Source organism: Pan troglodytes, chromosome 17 (genome assembly GCF_028858775.2).
Source record: "Pan troglodytes isolate AG18354 chromosome 17, NHGRI_mPanTro3-v2.0_pri, whole genome shotgun sequence".
In the NCBI taxonomy this organism is placed as follows: Eukaryota; Metazoa; Chordata; class Mammalia; order Primates; family Hominidae; genus Pan; species Pan troglodytes.
Window position 1 is genome coordinate 71236444 of NC_072415.2, and position 25268 is coordinate 71261711.

The window sequence follows — 25268 nt, forward strand, 5'->3', positions numbered from 1 at the left end:
AATAAAAATAAAAAATAAAAAAATAATTCCTGACATAATGTAGGCATCCTCCAAATACCAGTTGAAAAGATTTTCTTATTACATGGCTCAGTCCCAGCTTGACGAGGGTCTGACCCCATTCCTGGATGGAGTCTGGGTCTCTTCTTGAACTGCAACTGGGATGACTGAAGCCTTGAACACTTCCATTTGAACTTATGATGGACTTCCCCAAATTGAGCACAATCTGTTCAGAGTTCCTGGGAGCTGTCAAAATACATACAAATAACACTCAAAAATTGGAAACACAGGCAAATCTCAGCATCACTAAACATGATCAGTTTAGCAGCCTGTAATTTGAGCATGGCTTTATTACCTTAAAATCTAGACCAAGATATCTCACATTTCTGTTTGAGGTCAATGAGAGATGACAGTCACATATGCAGAATGCTTCTATTTGTATGCATGAGATTATGTACAGTTTTTTTTAACCTAGTATACTACTCCAACAAGTCTTTTCCTTTATTCTTGGAATTCAGTGTGGAACTGAGAAAAGTCTCTGTTCCAAACTCGTCTCTCTCCCATGAGCAGATTAATCCACATTTATAATGTGTGAGCCCCTAAATTCCAGGACCTTATACTCTCTATGATCTCAATCCTTAGCTTTTTCAGTATTTCTCTACCAAAATGCCAAGTCATATTGGTTCTGCCATTCCATAACTATAATGCTCAGAAATATTTTCAGCTTGTAATTTCCAATTACTAAAGAAGATCCTTCTGTTTATTTCCAGATTTGAGAAGAATCCTTCTCCACGGGCTTCACAGCTTGCTGTTCTACTCTTGCTTCCTTCTAAGTCCATTTCTTAAGGGACCATGAGAAAATTGCGACGTCAGCATGCTCGCTTAGACTCTGCTTTCCTCAGCTGTGAAATTCACTGGGCTGTGAGCAATGCTTCCAATTTTGATAATAGCATAAACATGCCTAGATGAACCTCCTTTCCACCTACATCAGGATGTGACCCTCATTTCTCTGTCCTGGTCCTCTCAAATGTTTCCTGATCTTTTCATCTGGGCTTTGTCAACTTCAAACCACTCAAGTCAGAGTAGGGAGAGCCCCATTTTCTGAATTTGTAAGTCTCCTGCCTCTCTGCTTGCAGTTTCCCAGTCTCTGTATTGATTTCAACAATAATTTTTTATTGATTGTGTTCTTCCCTCAATTCCCAGAGTTCTCCTTTCAAAATCCAAACAACTCTCTGTTCACATGTAAGTAATCAGGCTCAGTAGTCAAGAAAGCTTACAGAGTTTCCTCTGGCTCTATTTAACTGTTTTGTTGTTGTTGTTTTTGTTGTTGTTGTTGTTGTTTCAGCATCAAGAAATTCCAAACATTGGTTGCCTTAAAGTCTATTTTGGACTATGAGCTGTAACAAATAAATTAACAATAAATAAGTGAGGAAAATCCCCTTTATAACAAAAGCTGCCTACGACTGACATTCTGGATTTCCAAATTTGGCTTCTCATAATAAATGCTGAAAAACATGCCTGCCCCACACCCCTGGCTAAAGGTCAGCAAAACAGAAAAGATAATCCAACACAATAAAGACCATGCCAGTCAGGAAGTCCAAATATATGCACAATGGAACTTTGCTCATTTTGATGTGAGACCTTTCTGGTCTTTCAATATTTTAACTTGCCATCCTTCCCAAGACTGGATTCTTTCTCACTGCATGTGGGATTTTACCCAGCAGATATACAGGTGCTCCTTCAGAGTCTGTTCTGGCTCAGAAGATGGATTCCCATCCCTGCCAACTTGAGTGTTTTTTTCAGTGCAAGAGCCATGTTCCCTGCATGTAGAACATTAAATATGAAATGTATAGCTGTTCCTGTAGTGTGAAGTTCCCAAGAGTGTCTGCTTCTCAAATTGTAGTCCTCAGTGCCTGTCTTCACCATACCCTACAAATTATGGCAGACATTAGAGTCCCTGACTCTCCTATTAACAAACTCTTCTACAAATAATCCCCATGGGGACTGTGCAGAGGGCACACAGGCACAATGACCCTGTGCATTGCCACTCATGTCTTTGACCCAAACACCAATGGGCTTAGCAAGCTTAATTGGACTATGAGTGGACCACAAGAATTTCTTGACCCATCAAGTTTAAAGCCTAGAGGAGAAATAGGCCAAGTAATCACTTCAACCCTCTCCCCCTAGATCTCATGGGCGTAGCTAGGCTTCTGGATCCAATTATTCTGACAATGAGAGAGATATACCAGTGTAGGGCCAAAATTATTATAAATGAATCAAATTAGGCAGTTATTTGGAGCCTCACCATGAAAGAATAAAGCTAGATTTCAGATCTAGAGTAAAATAACTACCAACATCTTCAATAACGCAGATTGTCATCCCTGAACATGTTTTTACTCCACTCCTCAAGTGGAGTTTATGTTAATTATGCAATAAATATGCATACTTGCTGCAAATTGAGGGTTGAAATGGATTTGAGACCTTACCAAATAAAACAGGCCAAATAAAAACATTCTGTATACTACGTAAAATATAAAATGTGCAATAATACAGGAAACACAATTAAAAAATTAAATTTTCACTTTTGTGAAAGTTGGTATCTAACTAACATTTAGCCCAACTGAACCCTGTTTTCGTTTGGAATTCCATGTTGCTTCAATTAGCAGAAAACCCAGCTAATCGTTGCTTACAGATAAATAATTTTATTGGTCTCACATAACAAAAAGTGAAAGAGCAGGAGGCCCAGCATTGCACAGCTCTTCTAGAATGTTCTGCTATCACATGCTCATTCTTCTTTTTGCTTAGCTGTCACCATCAGTACCTGGCTTTCACCCATGGGTGACAGAGGGCTAATGTATTCCTTGGCATAGTGTCTATGTTGCAGGGGGATGGGGGAGACAGGTAAAGATCTGTGGGTAGAGAAGAACACCAACAGGGTCTGTTCCTTTTTAAAAATTTAACCTAAGCACCACCCAGCAGCCTCTGCTTCCATCTCCCTGGTCAGAACTGGGTCAACTAACTGCTCAGGGCTGGAGGAAAATGAGGAGTTAACTGTGTTTAGTTTTCTTGTCATTAGCAGAGGAAGGCACGAAGTAAAGGGTTTATGAATAGCTTTAGCCAAACTGCAAACTTCAGTCAACCACTTAGAGCTCAGATATTCACTGACGAAGCACAGGTATCTCTCTCTGTCACACACACACACACACACACAGACACAAACACACAGCTTTTCTATTTGTAACGATCATCAGAATTCAGTGACCAAGATTTACTAGTCGAGTGTAAAAAGTCAGTTACCACTGGCTGATAAATGATAAATATAAAGTGAGTCTATGAGAAACAGGCAACATGACAGAGGCAGAAAATTCCAATTACCTCACATACAAGAAATGAAAACTTTGAAATAATGTACTTGCATTCCTTGCATCTAGAGGCTGACTATGCCTAATATCTCTGATACCTGTGGTATGGAAAAGAAAATTCCCAAACTGTGGGGTTCAATGATGCCAGTAATCTTCCAAAAAATAAACTTGGGAACCACTATAGGGTTGCCACCTGTTGATTTTGCCAAGATAGGACATACTACCTTCTATCACCATAATCACATAAAGAAAAGGCCAATTTGACTGACACTGCGTTGTTCTTATTTTTTCCTATTTCTCACAGTACTGGAAAGAAATGTGTAAATGACTGGCCTAGGATCTAATTGCTTTAAGTTTCTCTCCCACATTCTGCCTTCTTTCTTATACACACCAAACTGGTGCCCACTAGTTTTTTGAAGGCCAGAGGTTCAGTACATTGTAGGCTCTTTTAAAAGACAAGCATTCCAAGGGTTTCAAGAAAGAAAAATAATATTTTAAGGCACTTTATATCATAGAGATTTTATTTTTTATTATTAGAGCCTTCCTTTGTCAACCAGGCTGAAGTGCAATGGTGCGATCATAGCTCACAGCAGCCTCATACTCCTGGGCTCAAGCGATCCTCCTGCCCCAGCCTCCCAAGCAGCTGAAACTACAAATATGGGCCACCACCCTCTGCTATTTTTTTTTTTTTTTGTAGGTATGGGGTTTCATTGTGTTGCATAGGCTGGTTTCAAACTCCTGGCCTCATGCAATCCTCCTGTCTTAGCCTCCCAAAGTGCTGAGATTACAAGTGTGAGCCACTGAGCCCAGCCTCAAAGAGATTTTTAAGCTTTTGGCCTCACTCTCAGTTCTACCTCTGATCCATCATCAGCCATCTATCTAAAAAGTAAAGTAGAGGGACTAAGCCACAGTCCCCATAGTGTTGGTCTGGAAATAGATACTATATTATTCAAATTAGTACTGCTGTAGGGCAATGTCTCATCAAAATTGTTCTGCAGTGTTTGATGGATCCATTGAGGTTCCTGAAAGATTTCTGTGCCAAATAGAGTAAAGTTAACACTTAATAGCAGGTCTGCCCCTCTGGTACCTCCACCTTCAACCACATCAGGATGGCTTTGTCTCTTTTATCAGTTAATATTCCTCATAAGATTTTGTTTGTAAAGATGGTTTTACTGTTGTAAAATAACAACAATAATAATTCTGAAAAACAATCATATAAAGTTCCTCAATCAGTCACTATTTTCTCCTGATGTGAATTGAATACAACTCTGTGTATCATTTTACGCTTAAATGAAATTTTGTTTTTTATTTTGGATTCAGAGGGTTCATGTGCAAGGTTGTTACATGGATATACTTAATGATGCTGGGGTTTGGGGTATGGATGGTCCTGTCACTGAGGTGTTGAGCATAGTACCCTATAGGTAGTTTTTCAGCCCATGCCCCCCTCCTCCCCCCACCAACTAGAGTGGTCCCCAGTGTCTATTGTTTGCAGCTTTATGTCTGTGTGCATTCAATGTTTAGCTCCCACTTATGAGTAAGAACAAATTTATGGCTAAGTCCCCAAAAGCAATTGCAACAAAAACAAAAATTGATGAGCGGTACCTAATTAAATTAAAAAGCTTCTGCAAAGCAAAAGAAATTCAACAGGGTAAACAGATAACTAAGAGTGGGGGAAAAATTCACAAACTATGCATCTGACGCAGGTCTAACATCCAGAATCTACGAGGAACTTAAACAAATCAACAAGCAAAAAACAAATAATCCAAATAAAAAATGGACAAAGGACATGAACAGTCACTTCTCAAAAGAAGATGTACAAATGGACAACAAACATGAAAAATTGTTCAACGTCAGTAATCACCATAGAAATGCACATTAGAATCACAATTAGACAACATCTCACACTAGTCAGAATGGCTATTATTAAAAAGGCAGATGCTGATGAGGCTGTGGAGAAAAGACAATGCTTACACACTGTTGGTGAGAATGCAAATCAGTTTAGCCACTGTGGAAAGCAATTTGGAGATTTCTCAGAGAATTTAGAACAGAGCTGCCATTTGACCCAGCAATCCTATTACTGAGTAGATACCCAAGTGAAAATAAATAATTCAACCAAAAAGACACATGCACTCATATGTTCATTGCAGCACTATTCACAATAGCAAATACATGACATCAAACTAAGCATTCATTAATGGTGGATTGGATAAAGAAAATGTGATACATACATGCCATAGAATACTATGCACCCTTAAAAAAGGAAGAAAATTATGTCCTTTGCAGGAATGTGGATGCGGCTAGAGGCCATTATCCTAAGCATATTAATGCAAGAGCAGAAAATTAAATGAATTTTTAAACATAGAATTATAAAGCCACATTTTGAAAATCTTACACATTAAAAACAAATTTTTTTACAATAAAAATGAATTGAGAGTATTTGTCACATAAATGTAGAAATTTCTAATAAAGACAAAAAACACTCAGAATTTGTTTTCTCACAAGAAAATATTTTATATCTTAAAGCAAGGAAAAATTAAGGTCCTATACATAGAAGAAATAAGTTCTATTGTTCAACAGCACAGTAGGGCAATTATAGTTAACAACAATGTATTTTACAATTCAAGGTGGCTAGAAGAGATTTGAAATGTTCCCAACACAAAGAAATGCTAAATGCTTGAGGTCATGGATATCCTAATTATCCTGACTTGATCATTATACATTCTACGCATGTATCAAAATATCACATATACCCCATCAATATGTATAAATACTATGTATCAATTAAATATCTTATACATTTTTGGGGTAAAATAAAAATCTGTCTCTGAGTAGACAGAGCTAATGTAACAACAATTTAGCTACATGGTTGAAAATTTGCCCAATGTATGGTGAAAACGTAGGAGCATAAGGCCAATGGGAAGAGACAAAGACATAAAATTGTTGTGACACCCTCCGGCATCACACCTATATGTCCTTCAGCTACTGACCACGCCTACTCTTCCACATTGCTTCCATTCTCTTCAAGGGCCATGACTACTCAACGTCTTAACTTGCTTGTTTAGTCATCCTTATCATTCATCTCCCTGTAACCCAAATTTGAATCTCCTTGTGTGTTTCTTCCTGAATGGTATCCTGGTGCCCACACTAGACACATGAAAACCTCAATTTCTCAAATTCTCTCACTCACTGGTTTATGCTTCGATCAAAGTTATTTCCTGAGCACTTATGTTAGATGGGAGACACACAGATAAAAGAGAATCTAATCTGTAACTTTCAGAGCTTCACAATCAATTTTATAACACAATTGAGACAAGGTACTACCAGAGCACAAAGGGAAAATTTCTTACCTCTATCAAAAAGGCTATGTGGGGCCAGGTGTAGATTACAGCTCATGCCTGTAATCCCAGCACTTTGGGAGGCCAAGGCAGGTGGATCACCGTATGTCAGAAGTTCAAGACCAGCCTGGCAAACAGGGTGAAAACATGCCTCTACAAAAATACAAAAAATTATCCAGGCATGATGGTGGATGCCTGTAATCCCAGCTACTGTGGAGGCTGAGGCAGAAGAATCGCTTGAAACCAGGAGGTGGAGGTTGCAGTGAGCCGAGATCACGCCATTGCACTCTAGACTAGGCAACAGAGTCAGACTCCATCTCAATTAAAAAAAAAAAAAGCTACATGGAAGAGAAGACATTTATGTTCATTCTAGAATGAAGAGTTCAACCCATAGACCAGGGTACACCTGCCATTATTGACAGAGGGGAGTATGTGGGAAGTGCATGGAACCATAAAACAGCATGAGACATTGAGGAAAACCACAAGTATATCTGCTTGAGTTTCACAAGAGTCGTAGCCATGAAGAAGTGGGAGAGGAGGTGGTGAAGGAGAGCAGGAAAGGTCTTGGGTACCATGGTAGGGAATATGCATGCAATCTTATAGGGATTGAAGAGTTTTTAATAATTTTTCTTCAGTAATAAAGTAATTGATAAGGTGTGCTTTATAAAAATCAGTCTGGCTGTGGTCTGGAGAGTTGGCTATAGAGACCAGGGCTGGGAAAACAATTAGAGGGTTACTAAAGTAATCCAGGAGAGAAATAATGAGGGCCTAAATCAAGGCAGTGGGAATGTAAAACCATTCTGAATTGCAAGAGGGAAAGTTATTAGGTGGCTTATCATAATTTATATGCAACTGGTGCACCCAATCCTCCCCTTCGAACACTTCACCACTGAGCACTGCAGGAGAGAACAGTCATCATTGAGCAGAGATTTAAGAATAGAAATTGATCTGACGACCTACATTCCTCTAAAATTGCAACACAGAACTTCTACATCTTCCCACCACCAAATCTGCAAACTCCCTAACTCTGCAGACTCTAACTGACTTTTCTCGGGTATTAATGGAGAAAATGCCTCAGCTGCTGCAAAAGCAAATCCCTCAACCCATGCTCTGGATCCAACCCTCTCTGAGCAGACCATGGACTTCTATGGCAATTTCTTTCACAACTGCATCCTCTGTCTTTTCCGATCTACTGGACCATTCTGTTTAGTCTATGAGTGTGCTGTAAAATCTCCTTTAAAAAAATATTTTTCCAGAAGATAGAGCATGGGGTTAAAAATAAAATAAACATAAATATTTTACTCTAGATCCCCCACCAAGTATGTCAATGCTCTACTCTTCTTCTACCAAAGTCTTCTTTAAAAAAGATGGTTACATTATTTTCTCTAATTCTTCTCACATTTATTTCTTAAAATTATAAAATAGTCCAGTACATAAGAACTGATGTTTTACCATCATGTGGCTCCACAACCTCTTGGATTTCACTAGTCTCAATTGTTTAAGCATGTTTTATACTCTAATATCTCCATGTTTTTGTTTGTTTTGTTACAGCAGTATAGAATGCCTTCCCAATCTCTTCCTATGAAAATGTCAATCATTCAAAGTACAGTTTGGAAACCAACCATTCCATAAAGTCTTTCTCAGTTTCTTCAATGAGACTGATAAATTTTCTCTGTCCTCATTACTTGTATCTCTATTATTATGCCCTGGTCTATTCTGCCTGGAATTATAGTTTACAATTCAAAGCTCAAGGTCATCATTTTTAATTTATAATTCAGGGTCAGGTGTCTGACATCCACAATAAATTGCAAGCTTTGTAAAAGAAGGACCCTTGTCTTACATTCATTTCCCTCAGACTATAGCACTATACCCAGTTATAAAAATGCTTGTTTACTTAAATAATTCATTGATTAATTAATTTAGGAGTAGATAAATTGAAAGATGAAGATGCATACATTATTAACTTTTTAATACTCAAACTTTTGGATTTCATAACATTTGTTATTTTATATTAAAATTTGAGTCTTCAAATGTTCCTAGATATTCAATACTGCCAAAAACCTGATCAAAATTCATCAAGTCCTTATTACCCAAAGTATTATCTGCTAATAATGAGCATAAAAAGAGAAGCTGAGTATAAAATGTTCTTTCATAGGGGAAAAGAGAGAAAGACAGACTTACCTGCAAATAACCAACTAATTTCCCATCTCCAAGCTGTAAATTTATGGTTTAAAATCCAGTCCAGGCACCAGTGTACAAACATAATAATTAATTCAGTCAACTCATTCTTATCTTGCATGCTATTTCCTCTGCTTGGAACACTCTGCAATTTTATGGCAGCCCCTTAAGATCTCAAAAAAAAAATTACTTCCTCTGGAATACCATGACATGAAATAACCTCAACTAGGCTTTTTAGCTCTTTCTCATGTAACAAACTGTTTTTCATCTGTGTTCACATGGAATTTAAACATAATACTTATTTCTCAAGATCAATTTTAGTCATTTTTATTCAATCCACCACAAATAATCAAAACTCCTTGAGTATACATTAAACATTTCATACAAGATTGTCCTTAACCTCAAAAACATATAGCTTAGTGTCAGAGATAGACATTTGCCAGGCAACAGACTGTAATAAGTGGCATATGCTATTTCTTCTGCTTGGAACACTCTTTCTCCTATCTTATGGAAGTCTCTTAAGATCTCAAATAAACATTACTTTCTCTGGAAAACCATGACATGCAACAATCTTGTCCTAGCAGTTCAAGTTGGCTTTTTAGCTCTTTCTCATGTAATGAACTTTTTTCATCTATGTTGACACGGAATTGTCACTTAGAAGTCATGGTACATTAAAACATAGGCCATTCTATTGCCAGAAATTAATCACAAAAATGATAACAGAAAGAGAATAAAAACATCAAATTGTCTCCATTCTTTATGTCATACATTACATCATGCAAATTTTTGTGTTTGTGCCACTTAGTAATATATCTGTTAGAGAACAGATGGAAGGCATAGAGGTTTTAAACAGCAGGAGCGGTGATTTAATCAGATTTGTACATTAGAAAAATCACTTGTCCTGGATTGTACACAAAGATCCATTTGGAAACAAATTCTATAATCTCAGTGAGAAATGAAGGGGATATTTGAAGATTTAAAAAAAATGTTGCAAAATTTGAGAGCTATGCATAGTGCTGAATCCACACAACATAGATGATTGACTGGAGGTTGGGAGTTATGAAACAAGAAAAGGCAAAGATGACAGACATCTAGATTTCTAAGTTCAGGACACTAGGTCTAGTAAGGCCCCTCAGTGAGTGAAAATTAAAAAAGAAAACAAAAACCATGTAACTTGAGAGAGAACATAATGAACTCTTTCAGAAAGGGTTTATGTTAGATCTGACACTGAATATGGGCTGATGAATTTATGAACTTGGTAATAATGTGGCTTATTGTCAACACCCCAATCTTCTATTGGTAATGAACAGACAGTCCTGAACCCTTTGGGATATGAGCTCTTTAGAGACCTTGATGAAAACTGTGGAGTTAGTCACCAGAAAAAATTATTACGAGCCACACAACTTAATAAATTCACCAGTTCCCTACATGCTGGACCACTGGATTCTACTTGATGATTCCCTGTTCAAGTAATTAGATGTGTTGACATTAATCCAAGCTGGATTCCCTCCTAACAAGAGGATAAATGTCAATGAATCATGAATAAAGAATATGGAAGAATAAAGGTTAAAAGAGTGAGTGAATTAACCCATTCAGCCTAATAGTTTTTTTACCTAATGAAATAATTTTTAAAACACTACAAATGTTCAAACTTATGCTTTTCCTTCATTTACCTCATTTTTGTTCATCTTGTACATTTTTGGTAATACCTTATTTATGATGAGATTTTGATTCAAGGCTTTTTTATAAAAATAAGATTTGCCCACATGCATCTTTGGAAGTGAATATACAATTCTGTTTTCAGGCTTAATCACCACCAGGCTTTCCTCCTCCCTGAAGAAAGCATTTGAAAAGTCTGTGAAATGACCATATATTTATTGAAGGGATTGAAGGGTTACGCAAGGGTGAAGAAGGTGCTAGCAAACAAGCTAATTAATTCTCTTGATTTGAATATGAATGCTAAGGTTAAAGTCACTAGGACTTAAATCTACAAAAATTCAGCACCTTATTTACCATATTAAATCCTTCCAATTAATTACTGTATAAATAAAACAACCGCTTTTCACATTCACGATCTGGATACCAACCAAAGCACAGCATTATAATAATTTTGAATTGTACATTTAGGGCAAAAACAATCTTGGAAGAATAATACAGTTAAAAAAATGCAAACCAGTCTCAAATAATTCTCTGCTTTTCATACAAAGTCAACAATACTGAGGCATGTTCAAGTAAAATTCATATGAAGCAGGTATTGGTAATCAGGTCATCAAACAAGTAATGTGGACAGTGAGAATGTAGTGTCTGTAGAGCCAAAGACATCAGAGGCAGCTCAGTTCAATCTTCTAAACCAGCTCACAGATGGAAGCTTTAATGATCAAATCAATGTGTTGGAGAAAAAGCATCCAGTTTTTAAATTATAGCTTTATTCAACATATTTACAATGCTTTTCCTTTCCTGTACATACGCCACCATGATGACATATCACAATGATTTCATCAGGAAAAGAAATGTTCAAATCCTTTGTGAATTTCTATGTAAGGAATGTAAGGAAAAATGAAAATATAGCCATTTTGTTTGCATAGCTATTTCATGTTCTTTTGAATGATCTATAAGGGAGTTGCTATTTATATTTCTGCTCTTTTTTCTTTTTACAAAAGAAATTGCTCATCTATAATTACAGTTATATGGTACAGGGTTTTCTTATTGAATTTTCCTTTTCAATGGAATTGATTTCTTTATTGACTCTGGAAGTGAAAACTAGTAAGTAGAATCTGGCATAAAAAGAATATTTGGCCATATGCTTATATCATTTGCTATAATCTGAACTCAACTAGAATACTAATTGCTTTTGGCTTCTCACACAAATGAAAGGGCACATTTACCAATGGAAAAGTCACTGACTTTTCCAAACAGGTATATAAATCCACTCTGAGATTTACTTGAATCTTTAACTGAAGAAATTATGCAAAGGAAAAACCAAATAAGTGATATGAGCTTGGCACAGTTAGCAACATTCTGGCTTAAAGAGAATTAGCATATAGTACAAGAAACTAGATACAGCATCATTCCCGTCTGCTTTTGTCATATGGCTCAGGAATGAAGACAATGAATGACTATGACTGGAATGCTAGTTGGCTAAAAAAATAAACTCAGGGAGTCCAAATAACTGTACATTTCTGGACACTTCAAATTTGCCAAGATTTCTAACAAATATGCATGTTTGATCATAAGAAAGGCTGTTTTGGAAACTGTTGATGACTCAATTTGTCTCTATAATCACTATGAGAAAAATCAAAGGCACCACCTGTGCAATATGGAATTTGGAGGACTGTTGTCATGTCCAACAAACAACGTGTTCAACCTGGTGAAAGCTGACTCCTTTCCTGGCTTAAAATTAGTCTGGTGTGCTCGTCTACTTGGCACTACTTACTGTTTCCTGAGATGGGTGATGATAAGCCTATTTGTAATCATGTGAATTCTTTCCTGCATTTTGACAGGCATACTTTGAGTTATTTGAGGTGATGAGGGTAATGATTTACCAGTGACATTTTACTGTCTGTTAAAGGAAAAAATGGCACCACACTTACACGATCCAGACATGAAAAAGTTTCAGCCTGTTGAAGACTGTGACAAAAAAAGTCTCATAATAAATTAAAAAGTAAGCTGTGATGCATTATATTTTGACTGTACATTACAAGTACTAGTACTGTTATTACTATGTGGTATTTTTTGTCTTTCTGTAATTCTGAGACACTTCAACCTGCAATGTCATGTTTTTCTTGTTATGATAGTTATTAGCAAATATTAGAAATTTCATTTAGTGTTTTGATGTGAAGCCATAGCACATAAATTTTGGTTCAAAAGCCCTTTTCATCAGAAAGATTAAAGCCAGTTTCAAGCAGATATGTCTCTACTTAAAAACACAGACAAATTTCTCTTTCAAAAAATAAAAACTATGGTAAAATTTCATAAGAGGTGCAAGTTAGGTGGAAAAAAATGGAAGAAAATATGTTTTACTGAGCCAAACACGCTTTGTGTTTGTTGTGTTATATTGAGGGATGTTCTAAATTCACCTATAACTGTTCTTGTTGATTTAGTTGATGACTCTGAAAACAGGCAAGAACTATGATTCTTGTTCTACTAAAAGCATGAATAAATATTAATAAACAGCAATCCCAGGTGAAATCGGTACTCAGATAATTCATTCCCTCTGAAAGGCTGCTCCTTGTCAATGTTAATTCTGAGGGCAAAGGGGTGTTTTAAAAGCAATACAAACACATATCCCTCTCAAAAATATTCTACTTGGAAGGCGTTAGTACAGTAAGATCTAATTATTCCTGGTAGCCATGGTCCCTTACAGCACAAGATAAAATAAAACTAATATAATAACTTTTTCCTGCCAGAATTTTAGAAAACATTGTGTTCACTTGAACTCCACTATACCAAGAAGTTTTATCTGGGTGCAACCTGGAGCAGGAAAATGAGCCCTTCACTAAAAATGTATGAGATGCAATATTACATTGTCTTCTCAATTCTCTCTTCAGTTGATTCCATGATCTAGACTCTCAGAAAATAAAAGGATCATGAAATAAACTCCTCATGTCACCATGTTAATATATATTTTGATATTCCCTGATTTCCAATATGCCAAAATATTAAGGTTGTACTTGAAAAAAGCCCATGTTTTCTAAACTTGTGTATTGGTCAAGTAAGATTCACATGGGAAGGATGTTAAAAAATGAAAGTTACATTTTAAAAAGAAATTTTGAGACAATGAGTGACAGAACCAGCTAGAAAGAGTTTGCAGTCGTATGGGCATCCTAGGCTATTTCACTATGATAGGAAATATCAGGTGATTAGCAAAGTCAGAACAGATGCTAAGCACTCATATGATTTTTGCCTTTCTGTGTAAATGCCAATTTATTTTATTTTATTTTATTTATTTTTTTGAGATGGAGTCTCACTTTGTTGCCCAGGCTGGAGTGCAGTGGTGCAATCTCATCCCACTGCAACCTCCACCTCCTGGGTTCAAGCGATTCTCCTGCTTCAGCCTCCAAAGTAGCTGGGATTACAGGTGCGTGCCACCACGTCCGGCTAAATTTTGTATTTTTAGTGGAGACGGGACTTCATGTTGGCCAGGCTGGTCTCAAACTCTTGGCCTCAAGTGATCCGCCCACCTCAGCCTCTCAAAGTGCTGGGATTACAGGCATGAGCCGCCATGCCCGGCCTGCCAATTTATTTTAAATATGAAATCTCCTTTTGGCCTCTGCATAATGAGACTTATACTGCTTTATTTCCATTCCTTTACATTGGTGGAATCTAGGCCATGCAAGGAGGGAAAAGGAGGAAATGAAGAGGGAAAGGAAGGAGAAGGCTGTATGTATGGCATATCTCCACAGTCCTAGAAGTTCTCAATTCTTTCAGGGATCCTTGAACTGAACAGAAGAGATTATAAGAGACTACACAGATGTTCCACTGAGACCAAAAACTTTCTATAGGCTCTCAAGAAGTGGAAAAAAGCCTGGCACGAATCCCACTGCATTCCAGCCATGACTTTGTTATTTAATTATTTCTCAGGATGGAAAAGGCATAGATTCAGAATCACACAACTCTGTACTAGAGATCATCCAAATGTTTTAGAACAGAAAAATCATCATCTTTGAAAAGTAGTCACATTATTATTACAAAATATTTTAGAAAACAGTTACGGTATGAAATCACTTAGGTATCATTTGACTGTAACTCTCTTCATTCCTGAGCCAAATGTGGCAAATAGTATTAACAATTTTATTTGAATTTTGAGCTTGCCAATTAACGACTGTCCATTTATGCCCCCAGATGCTCCATTGCTCAATTCATAAGAAGGCCACATTCTGCATTTGCTTTGAGGTTTGCTAATACAAAACTGTAAGAGCTCCTCTCGGAATTCTGGGGGCTCCATATGCCCTGAAGCTTAAACAAGCCAATTCCTAAACTCAGTTAATGAGCAGACAGCAACATTCCATCGGCAGAAACAGCAGTCAGGTTTTAGATACCAGGAAAAAGGTCCTGAATCTTCCCTTTACCTGGGAAAAAAAGATGTGCATGAAGGAAAAAATTCATTAAAAGCGTTCTCTGGCTCAACCTGAACATCTCCAAATGAAAACAACATGAATCCTCTATCTTTTCACTGATTGAATTACTCTGATTTGTACAGCCATTTATTAAATTAGAGGAGCATGCAATACTATATGTATTTTGGGTACAGAAACATGAAGATGAGAGTTCACAGGTCAATCCAACTTTTTAACCAATTTTTAATTTAGACTTTGCAATTGCATAACAGTTCTCATCATTTTCAGATTTTCAAAGTTGCCCTCCAACTGCCTTTCAGATAATCTCTAGATTTTTGTTGACTGCTTCCTTTTTTCTTTGTTTTTTTTTTAAACAAACCATATTTATTTACATTTTGCTTCCAAAGGGGCAAACTTTTGCAATCTATCCATCTGACAAAGGTCTAATATCCAGAATCTAAAAGGAACTTAAACAAATTTATAAGAAAAAAACAACCCCTTCAAAAAGTGGTCAAAGGCTATGAACAGGCACTTCTCAAAAGAAGACATTTATGTGGCCAACAAACATGAAAAAAAGCTCATAATCACTGGTCATTAGAGAAATGCAAATCAAAACCACAGTGAGATACCACCTCACGCCAGTTAGAATGGCAATCCTCTTTTATTTTCTTTTTGACTCCCACAAATATTTTCTTTCTCTCTCAAGAAATAAAGTTATTTTTCCCTCTCAATTAAAAAGATTTTTTTCAGTCTTTATGGTGACAATGAGTACACCTCTCCCAGTGTTTAATTCTATTTCTTCATCTTTGTAACATATGATATAATAGCCTGCACCAATCTTTAAGGAAAAAAAAGAAAAAAAAACAACAGTTCAGAACAGGCCCCATCTATTTTGATGCAGAACTTTCTTTCAGGTCCAGATGATCAAGAGAAACCTTGAAATAAGGAATAAATAGCATAAAAAACAAGACTTTCATTTGATGGGATACAAATCCCTGCCTATTTAAGGTTTCCAATAATTGTTTTCAAATAACAACTCTCACGAACAATGTTATAAGCAGTCAGTTCTGCAGAGTCCTAGAGTTGCTACATTCTCTTGTAGTTGAGTACCTAATTTAGGAATTTTGTCTAACCACAACAGACAAATTAGAGAAAACACTCCCCATCAAATAGGAAAAATCTGTTAGGGCCGCTTTTCACAAGTAAGGTTAATATATTACCATTTTAATTTTCAACAGGGGTCTTACTTCTTCTTAACACCCAAATATATACAGATACATATCATTTTAGACAGTTTTTCAATAAAGCAGTAAGGATTGTGAATTTTTTCCACTTGATGGCTTCATAGATTAACTGCCTGTCCCAAATGTCTTGTTGAAAAGGTTAATATAACCTGCTTCATCATCATGTCCACACATGAGTTTTTGCACCTGTTTTGTTCCATATCTAAGAAAGAAATAACAACACTATTTATGTAATCCAATAACTTCAAATATATAGGCTACTCTTTCGTCCTGCCATGAGACAATTTGGGGTGATTGCTAAGATTTAGTCACATATACTATCTGAAGCTAAATGTTACTATGTATCACAGTCAGGAGACAGTAAGAATCTAAATGCCTATACCATGAAAGATGTTACAGAAATAAACTCTAAAGCTAACTATTAAATAGAGTCTAAATCAAAGAACATGAATGAAGCTTGTGTTATGATTTGTGATTTTCTGAAAATCATAAAAATGATATTGTAAACCAGGAATATATTTTAAAAATTCTATTATTGTAAAGCAATGTTGATTTAAATAAACATAATCTATTTAAGATATATCAAAAGATTTTGATTTTATTTCATTTCTTCTCCCTGAAAATTAGCCAGAAATTAATAGCGATAATACAATATACATATTGTAAGCCCAGGATCCAAATTTTTAAATAATTTTTCAAAGTAATTCATGCACAAAATTTATATTTTCCTAAATGGTTTATAATGAAAAATGGCAAATCTTGCTCCATCCCTTTCCACTACCAATTCTCACTCCCAAAGACCAACCACTTTCAACCCTCTTAGCTGTTCCTTTCAATGTTTACTTCTATATTTATGTTGGCATCTGTACAGGGACAGCTTCATACTTTTTAAAATGTATTTATACTGCTATTTTTAACCTCTTAGTTTTAGGAATTATCTGTCAACTTTGTTTTATAGTAAATAAAGATTTATCTCTCTTATACCACCATTATCCCACATCCCACCTACCCATCTGCCTCCATACTCCTAATTAACATAAATGGATGTTAATATATTAAACAAAATGTTATATATTATTGTTCAATATATATTTGACATACATGTTGACATAAATGTTAATATATTAAATAAAAGTTAGTCTTTTTTATGTCTGGATAAGTGTTATACAATGCACAGTTGAGTGATATGTGTATATGTATACATACATAAAATCTACTGCATATATAAAATATATTTTCTACATACATAAAATCAGTTCGCTTTTTTCCTTTTATGTGTTTTCTTCCAGAGCCCCTGGAATGCTTGCTTCAGTCTGGACGGGTTTCTCTTTGACTCTGCTTCACTGCAGTAGTCTGAGAATTTCCCTTTATCAACATCTTTCAATGCCCCTTCATTACTCTCCAGTATTGGGACCCTTTTCATTAATCTTAGGTCTTTCAATTTTTAAATTCATTTCATATTTTGCCGAAATGTATTCTCCAGTAACTTTTTTAAAAAGTGCACTCTAAAGTTACATGTTTTGAGTTTTTCATGCTGGAAAATATCTCTACTTTACATTATATCTGAATTTCATCAATGTCATACCTGGCTCAGTCAATAGTTGTCACAGGTATTAAGCCATTTTGGAATTTGCTACTTTTTTTTCTGAGGAATCTGTTTTAGTTTAGTTTATAGCATTTAGAAATAGAAAGTAACTTTATAGAATAACACCAATATTCTAGTCTGCTTGTCCCAAATATAATTAATAGTATTAGGATATAAGTGATACTAAGGTGGTTTTTATTATTTTTTATACACTGTGTGCTTTTACTTTTTATTTAAAATACAGCTAAATCTAAGTTTTTAACTAAAATTGAATGGCATTTATTTAAATGCCCAATTATTGACCAAATCATACTTAGAAGATGTTATTATGTCCCAACTAAGGAATCCTTTAATTTGGGGATTAATTTTACTTACACATGCCATTTCAGTCTAAGTTGCCTTATTCCATCTATTACATTATTCTTGTCAAGTCTAAGTTTTATCATGTCTGAATTCTTCTAACACTGAATCTGTGATGTAAAAATGTATGATGTGCTACAAATTTTATTCATAATTAATTATATCCTATTGTAACCTGTAAAACATTTCTTGTAAATTACCTCATTTATGTACAGTTTCTTATGTAAATTTGAAAAATATTTGCCACGACACATTATGTAAACATTCCCATATTCTTTTCCTTAATGCTTATTTGCATGAAAGTAACTTGGGTTTTGCCTCTTTGTATTGGATAGCCATTAAGCCAACTTCAGTATCTCTGCCTTTTTTTTCTGTAGTTTAACTGTTTCTAATTTTGTTCATATTCTAAATAGATGTTAGACTCAAACTTTTTGTTTTCTACTTTCTAAATAAATTATCTGAGTTGTTTAAAAAAATCTTTATTCTATTATTATCCCTGATGGACAACTGAAAATCATTTTCACCATGAATATTGTAACCATTGTTCCATTGTGTCTTGATTCCAACTTTTTTTTTTTTTGGTATGAGATCTTGTTCCATTCAGATCCTGTGTATGTGAACTCTCTTCCCTCTTTTGAAAGCTTAAAGATCTTCACTTTGTCACAAAGGTACTAAGATTTTGTGATAATGCGGTTTAATAGTTGGCTTTTTTTCTTTCATTGTGTCAGACTAATCTTTTTGAGACTTAGTTTCTTCAGTTCTGGAATTTTTTTCTTGTATTATTTCTATAACTTTCTTCTCTATGTGATTACTCTTATCTGTATCTATAATCCATTTAATAAGACTCTGAACCTCCTAAATCTCTATTCCAGTTTTACTCTCTCCTGACTTTTTGGATTACTTTTTGAATGACTTCTTTGACCTTATGATCCAACTATTCAATTACTTTATAAAATTTATCTATTTATAATATTTCCTCTATTTCTGAGCGCTCTTTTTTGTTATCTGAATGTATCTATTTTATATCATCTTCATTTTGTTACCTAAATTAGTATTTTTCACTTATTCAACTTAGAATATCCCTTAAAGATCTTTTTAGATGTTTTTCTTATTCCCTGAATTATCTCAGCTTCTTGCAGATTCATGATTTTTCTCTTTTAGGTAGAAAGTTTTCCTCTGAAATCTTGTACTCTTTGGTCATTCATTAATTCTTCACCTAGAGCACTAATGCGTTCAGACTCTGATGGCGCGCGGCAAGGGACTTCAAGGGAGGGATGGTAAAGCTGTTTTTTTCCACTAGAGGGACATCCAGAATACTATATTGGAGATTTTTTTTCTCAGGTTTTTCAGTTCTCAGGGAGTAAAATCTCCTTTTCTGCCCGATGAGGATGCATGGCCAGATGTAAGAATCCTGCAGACAAGGGAACAACAGCCCCTACCACTGGTTAATTCTTAACTTCCAGAGTTCCATATGAAAAGCCAACTGTTTTCTCATTAATATCTTCCTCTAACCCCTATGGTGTTGCTTCCCTCCTTATGCTCATTCATTATTACTTATCGATGTGATTTCCATGTTTTAAAAAATAGAAGGAAAAAAAACCTGTTCGATTCCTTCTCTGCTGTTATTTCTCCTTTCATCTTACTGGTTCTCTTGGACTTGTAACTTTTTATCCCTTTATTGTCATTTAATTTAATAAATGCATATGATCAATTGACCATGATTATTCAGAGGCATTAGTATGATTTTAACATGTTCAAAGTTTTTAAAAAAGATATTTACAGTATTAAATGTACATTTTAACAGGAATCCTGAGACCTCAGGTTGAAAAGGATGAGAGAGAGAGACGGAAATGTGTTTTGCCTTAGAAGAATTTTGCCAGTGTGATTTAGAGACTGCTTTTTGTTTGTTTGTTTGTTTGTTTGTTTTTGTTTTTGTTTTTGTTTGATAGAGTCTCGCTCTGTCACCAGGCTGGAGTGCAGTGGCTCAATTCTGGCTCACTGGAATCTCCGTCTCCCGGGTTCAAGTGATTTAGAGACTGCTTTTTAAGTGTTCCATGAAAAAGCCCACTGAGTTAAAAATATTTAATTTTATATCAGATAAAAGCACAACCATCCTAAATGATCATAGCACGTTGCTAAGTAAGATGACACAAGTAACTCACACAAGCAGTGAAGCTGTGGAAACAGGAAGTCTGGTCATACATTATGGCATATTCATGAAATGGAATACTATATAGCCAATGTAATATAATCTAGGTCAAACATTTTTAAATTTTACTCTTTAAAGACAATATTATTTTTGTTTATAAATATTTTTGTTAAGAAAATAAAAACTTAAGCTGCAGAACGGGAGAAAATATTTACAAAACACAAAAGTCTTGTATGCAAAATGTAACAACAATTAAAATTCAGACAGAAAATAAACAGCTCTATTAAAAATGAGCAAAATATTTTATAGACACTTTACCAAAAATGGTATACAAATCACAAATAAGCACAGGTAGAGATGTCTGACATCATTAGTCACCAGGGAAACACAAATTAAAACCTCAACAATGTATCACTACATACCTACCAGAATGGACAAATTACAAAAATTGAAAATACTAAGTAGTGAATGTGAAGTAAATAAAAATCTTATAAACCACTGATGGGGATGAAAATTGGAATAGCCCCTTTGGAAAACTTCCTGGCAGTTTCTTATGATGTTAAACACATAACTACCAGAAGACCCAACAATACCACTCTTAAATATTCCAAGTAAAGGAAAAGATATATCCACAAAAAGACTTAAACTCTAATGTTCATAGGAATTTTATCTAAAATACCTAAAAACTGGAAGTATCTCCAGTATCATCCAACTGGTGAATTAACAGAAAATTGTGGTCTATTTATAGAATGGAATACTACTCATCAATCAAAAGAAATAAACTAATACATGCAACAGTACAAATTTATCTCAAAAGTATCATATGAAATGAAAAACGTTAGACACAAAAGACAATATATTGTCTGAGCCCATTAATAGGAAGTTTTAGAAAACAGATGAGTGGTTGCAGGAGGCTGGGGTGGAGGGAAATAATTGACCCTGCAGAGGCACAAGGGAAGCTAGAATGGTATGAACACGTTTTATACTACGAGTGTGGTGGTGGTTACACGTCTGTATCTATTTGTCAAAACTCATTAAATTGTACACTTAAAACTGGTAAATATTATATGTAAATTATTCTTCAATAAAGCCGATAAAAGATAAGATGTAGGTTTTACAAGATAAGGCCACAGAAAAGCACTCGTATTGAGAGCAAATGGATTTATCAATGGACTGTTCAAGAATGGGGTGTCTTTGTCTGGTGGCTTAGTAGAAGAATTTTATTTGTGGGAACTAATTTATAAAGGTGTTAGAAGAACTCAAAAGCCAAATAGGGGAAAATAAGCAAACCAGTGAGTAAAAACATCCGAAGTCACTACCACACCTAGGGCTGGGAGGGATGGAAAAAAAAAAAAAAAGGAAATGATATTATCAGATCTTAGGAGCCAGGGCCACACAAGAGGAGCTAGAGAATACAATCAGGGACTGCTGATGACAACACCGCAAAGGATGGGGTTTTCTGGAGGGATCTAGAACCACTGCCAGAAACACAGACTCTTTGACAGAGAGGGAGATCAAAAGATAGCCTAAGTCCTCCCATCTTCCCACCAGACCTTCTGTCAGCTGAAACTGTCAGAAGCCATTTGGCAAAAGAACCAGAGAAATAGAATTTTCAGGGGTCAGCCTCCTATGATACACAGTCGAGTGGGGAGAGCATGGCTTAGATATGCAATGAAAAGACTAAAGAACTGGCTGGGCGTGATGGCTCACGCCTGTAATCCCAGCACTTTGGGAGGCCAAGGCAGGCAGATCACGAGGTCAGGAGTTCGAGACCAGCCAGGACAACATGGTGAAACCCCGTTTCTACTAAAAATACAAAAAGTTACCCAGGCTTGGTGGCAGGCACCTGTAATCCCAGCTATTCGGGAGGCTGAGGCAGGAGAATTGCTTGAACCTGGGAGGCGGAGGTTGCAGTGAACCAAAATCATGCCATTGCACCCCAGCCCAGGCAACAGGGCAAGACTCTGCCTCAAACAAACAAAAGGCTGCAAAACTAAGGTCACAACCATAGTCACCTCTGGTAGAATTACGGTGGTTTTTAATCCTTATACTTTATCTTTTTGATTTTTTGAGTATATACTTCTTTCACAATCAATAATAAGGGAAGTTATAAAAATAGAATCAAATAAATTTGAAGAATTGTCTACATTTTGATGGTATCAAAAGGATGCAACGAAGTCCAGTTTTTCATAAATTTTATGTTATTTCCTTTAAAAATACAAAGAAGATAAAGCTTGTGGGTTCAGCTTAGACTTGACTCTAGTTGGTAAAGGCATTAAGTCTTCAGTCATCCCTACTTAATTACGTTATATGCAATGTTGTTTCAAAACGTTCCAGCAGAGCTTGGCACATGCTGCTTTCCCATCCAGCCAGCTGGAAAGACCCACCATTCCTGAACAGAGCCAAACAAGCTGCAAGCACGCGCGGTGGTGATGGAATCACATGGGCAATTCACCCGGTGGCCAGATGCCTTTCACAGTTTAACCAAAGACGTTAGGCAAAGCCAATGCATTGGGGGCCAACCAGACTTCATGAAATATATTTGGGTTATTTTTGCATAGATTTATGAACAATGTTTTCCCAGTTTCATAAGCAATGATAGTCATTCAGAGCATAAAATACATGTTAAATGAGGTCACAGTATCGTTTTTAAATTTCAGTGCATCAGTCAGGATGCAATCACAGAAATAGAATCAGGAGGACAGATATATATATATATATAGAGAGAGAGAGAGAGAGACATACACACACAGGCACACACACACACACACACAGATTTATTACAAGGAATTTAGGAATCTGTAGGGCAGGCAGTCAGGAAGAGCAGATCCAGCAAAAAGAGGGTAATTGTAGACCCAGCTGCTCTGGGGAACTCTTTCGCCTTGAATAATTCAGCCCCTTTTAAGGGCTCATCTGGAAAGGTCTGGCCTACCAAGAATAGTCTCCATAATTTAAAGCCAAATCACTCGGGACTTTAATTACACCTGCAAAATCCCATCACGGCAGCGCCTAAATTTGCGTTTGGTTGGGTCACTAGAAGAAGGTGTGTATGCTACCAAATGGCTGCTGACCCCTCTTTCATCCTCATAGTTTAGACTAAGCTGACATATTAAAAAACTATCATACACAGAAGCCACATATTTAGAATTACTTCTATACATATATAGAAAGATAAGTGTTCATCATTGTTTTTAAGAATTAACTATCTCCCAAATACAAGATAGTACTGATCTTCTTAAATTCTAAGTGCCAGTGCAAGATAGGTGCTCAATAATATTAACTGAATTAATGATATTTTAAAATGCATGCTCTGCCCACTAATTTAAAATTCATTTTTTTTGAGAATTAAGCAAAAATTAAACTAAACAGATTGAAAAAGAAATAGTGGCATAAATAATGACATTCTGACCACCAAGAAGAGTGCTTCAGGCCTTTTGTCTTCATCTCATGGACCTCTTTTTTATCCCCTAAGCCTACCTGCACTTCTTCCAGCAGAGCTGATACAGAACATGAATTTTGTGTGAGCTAAAAAGTGCTAGTTCAAGTTTCACAGTCAGATGAATCATTAGGAGCTTCTTTGGTTTTGTTGTCATTTATTTTCATAACAGAAAGTCTTTCCTTATATATGGGGTTAGTACTGTAACTTTTATCAAGCTCCATTATATTTGTCATTTACTGTGTATCTCATCCCCTTATACTGTTAATTCCTTGCCAGGAGGATGGTTTTGTTCACATGACAGCCCAAGAGCCACCCACACAATTTGTGGGACACACTAGGAGCTCAAATATTTATTGAATGAAAGCGGTGATGAAGAAAGAATAAATTGTGCCTTTGCCTTAAACTCCTGAAGAATCCCAGCTTCTTTAATAAGTTTCTAAGTAAACGCTTTTCTTCTCACTCCAACCCTATTAGTAATCCTAAAATAGGGAACAAAAATAAAACTCAACTGTTGATGTTATTGGCCAGTAATAGATCTGCTATTTCTTCAAGGATTATGTATATATCAGGAATTTTTTATTTTAAAATTAAAAAGTTCTCATCTTGATGAGCTCTGCAGACTCAGTGTGGAGAAGCTCAGTATTGATTAATGGAGGTATTTAAGTTTGGGGAAATGTGGTCAAATAAATAAACACCAGGAAAGACTCAATGAGCAGCCTCATATATCAAGGACAATCTCCTGAGAACACAAGCCTGGATTATGAAAGGTTTCATGCTTGTCTTTCCTGTCATACACTCAATTTTCTCTCAGGAGAGCAATTGGGGAAAAAAAGCTCAGCAATAGAAAAAACAACCTATAATCTATTTTGGCCTTCTTAGTAAAAAGTACGAGGTAGAAAGCTTCAAACTAATGCCAGTATGAAGCAAAGAGGCTACTGCACTCAGCATTAAAGCTCACTGCATTTTCTCCTGGAAATTTTTTGAGACTAACCAAGTGGATATTTTTATTACAATGTCCAAATAGAATGAGGTTTTACCAATTTTTTATGAAAGCCAAAGTTCTGGGTTCCTAATTTATAAATAAACCATCCTATGCCAAATGCATTCCTCAGCTCTTTGGCGGAGGTTTTGGGTGTCTCATACTTGCAGAAATCATAAAAGTTGCTATGGTCTCAGGAGAAATGTTTTAAGAAAAAGATATTTTATTAATATCACAATTAAGGGTTTAAAATTCCCTCTTCTGCTGTCTACAAGGGAAAACTTGCCTCTGTTCTCAGACCACTAAAGCTAAGCTCCTCCATTCTCCTGTCCCCATTGGCAAATCTGTTCCTGTCTCTAGGCTCAGTCATTGAAGGTGGAACACTCAAAGCATAAAGATAAAACTGACAGAAGAGGGATTCTAATATAGATTCCTGCTCTTTAGAAAGTGTCACAGAGACCTGAGTTGACTTTTTAGCCTCCACCTAAGAAGAGTGATTATGAAGGGGCCCAGTGCAGCATGCAAATAGCTCAAACAAGTAGCTACCTGTACGCTCACAACTGATAACAAGACTCACCTAAGTT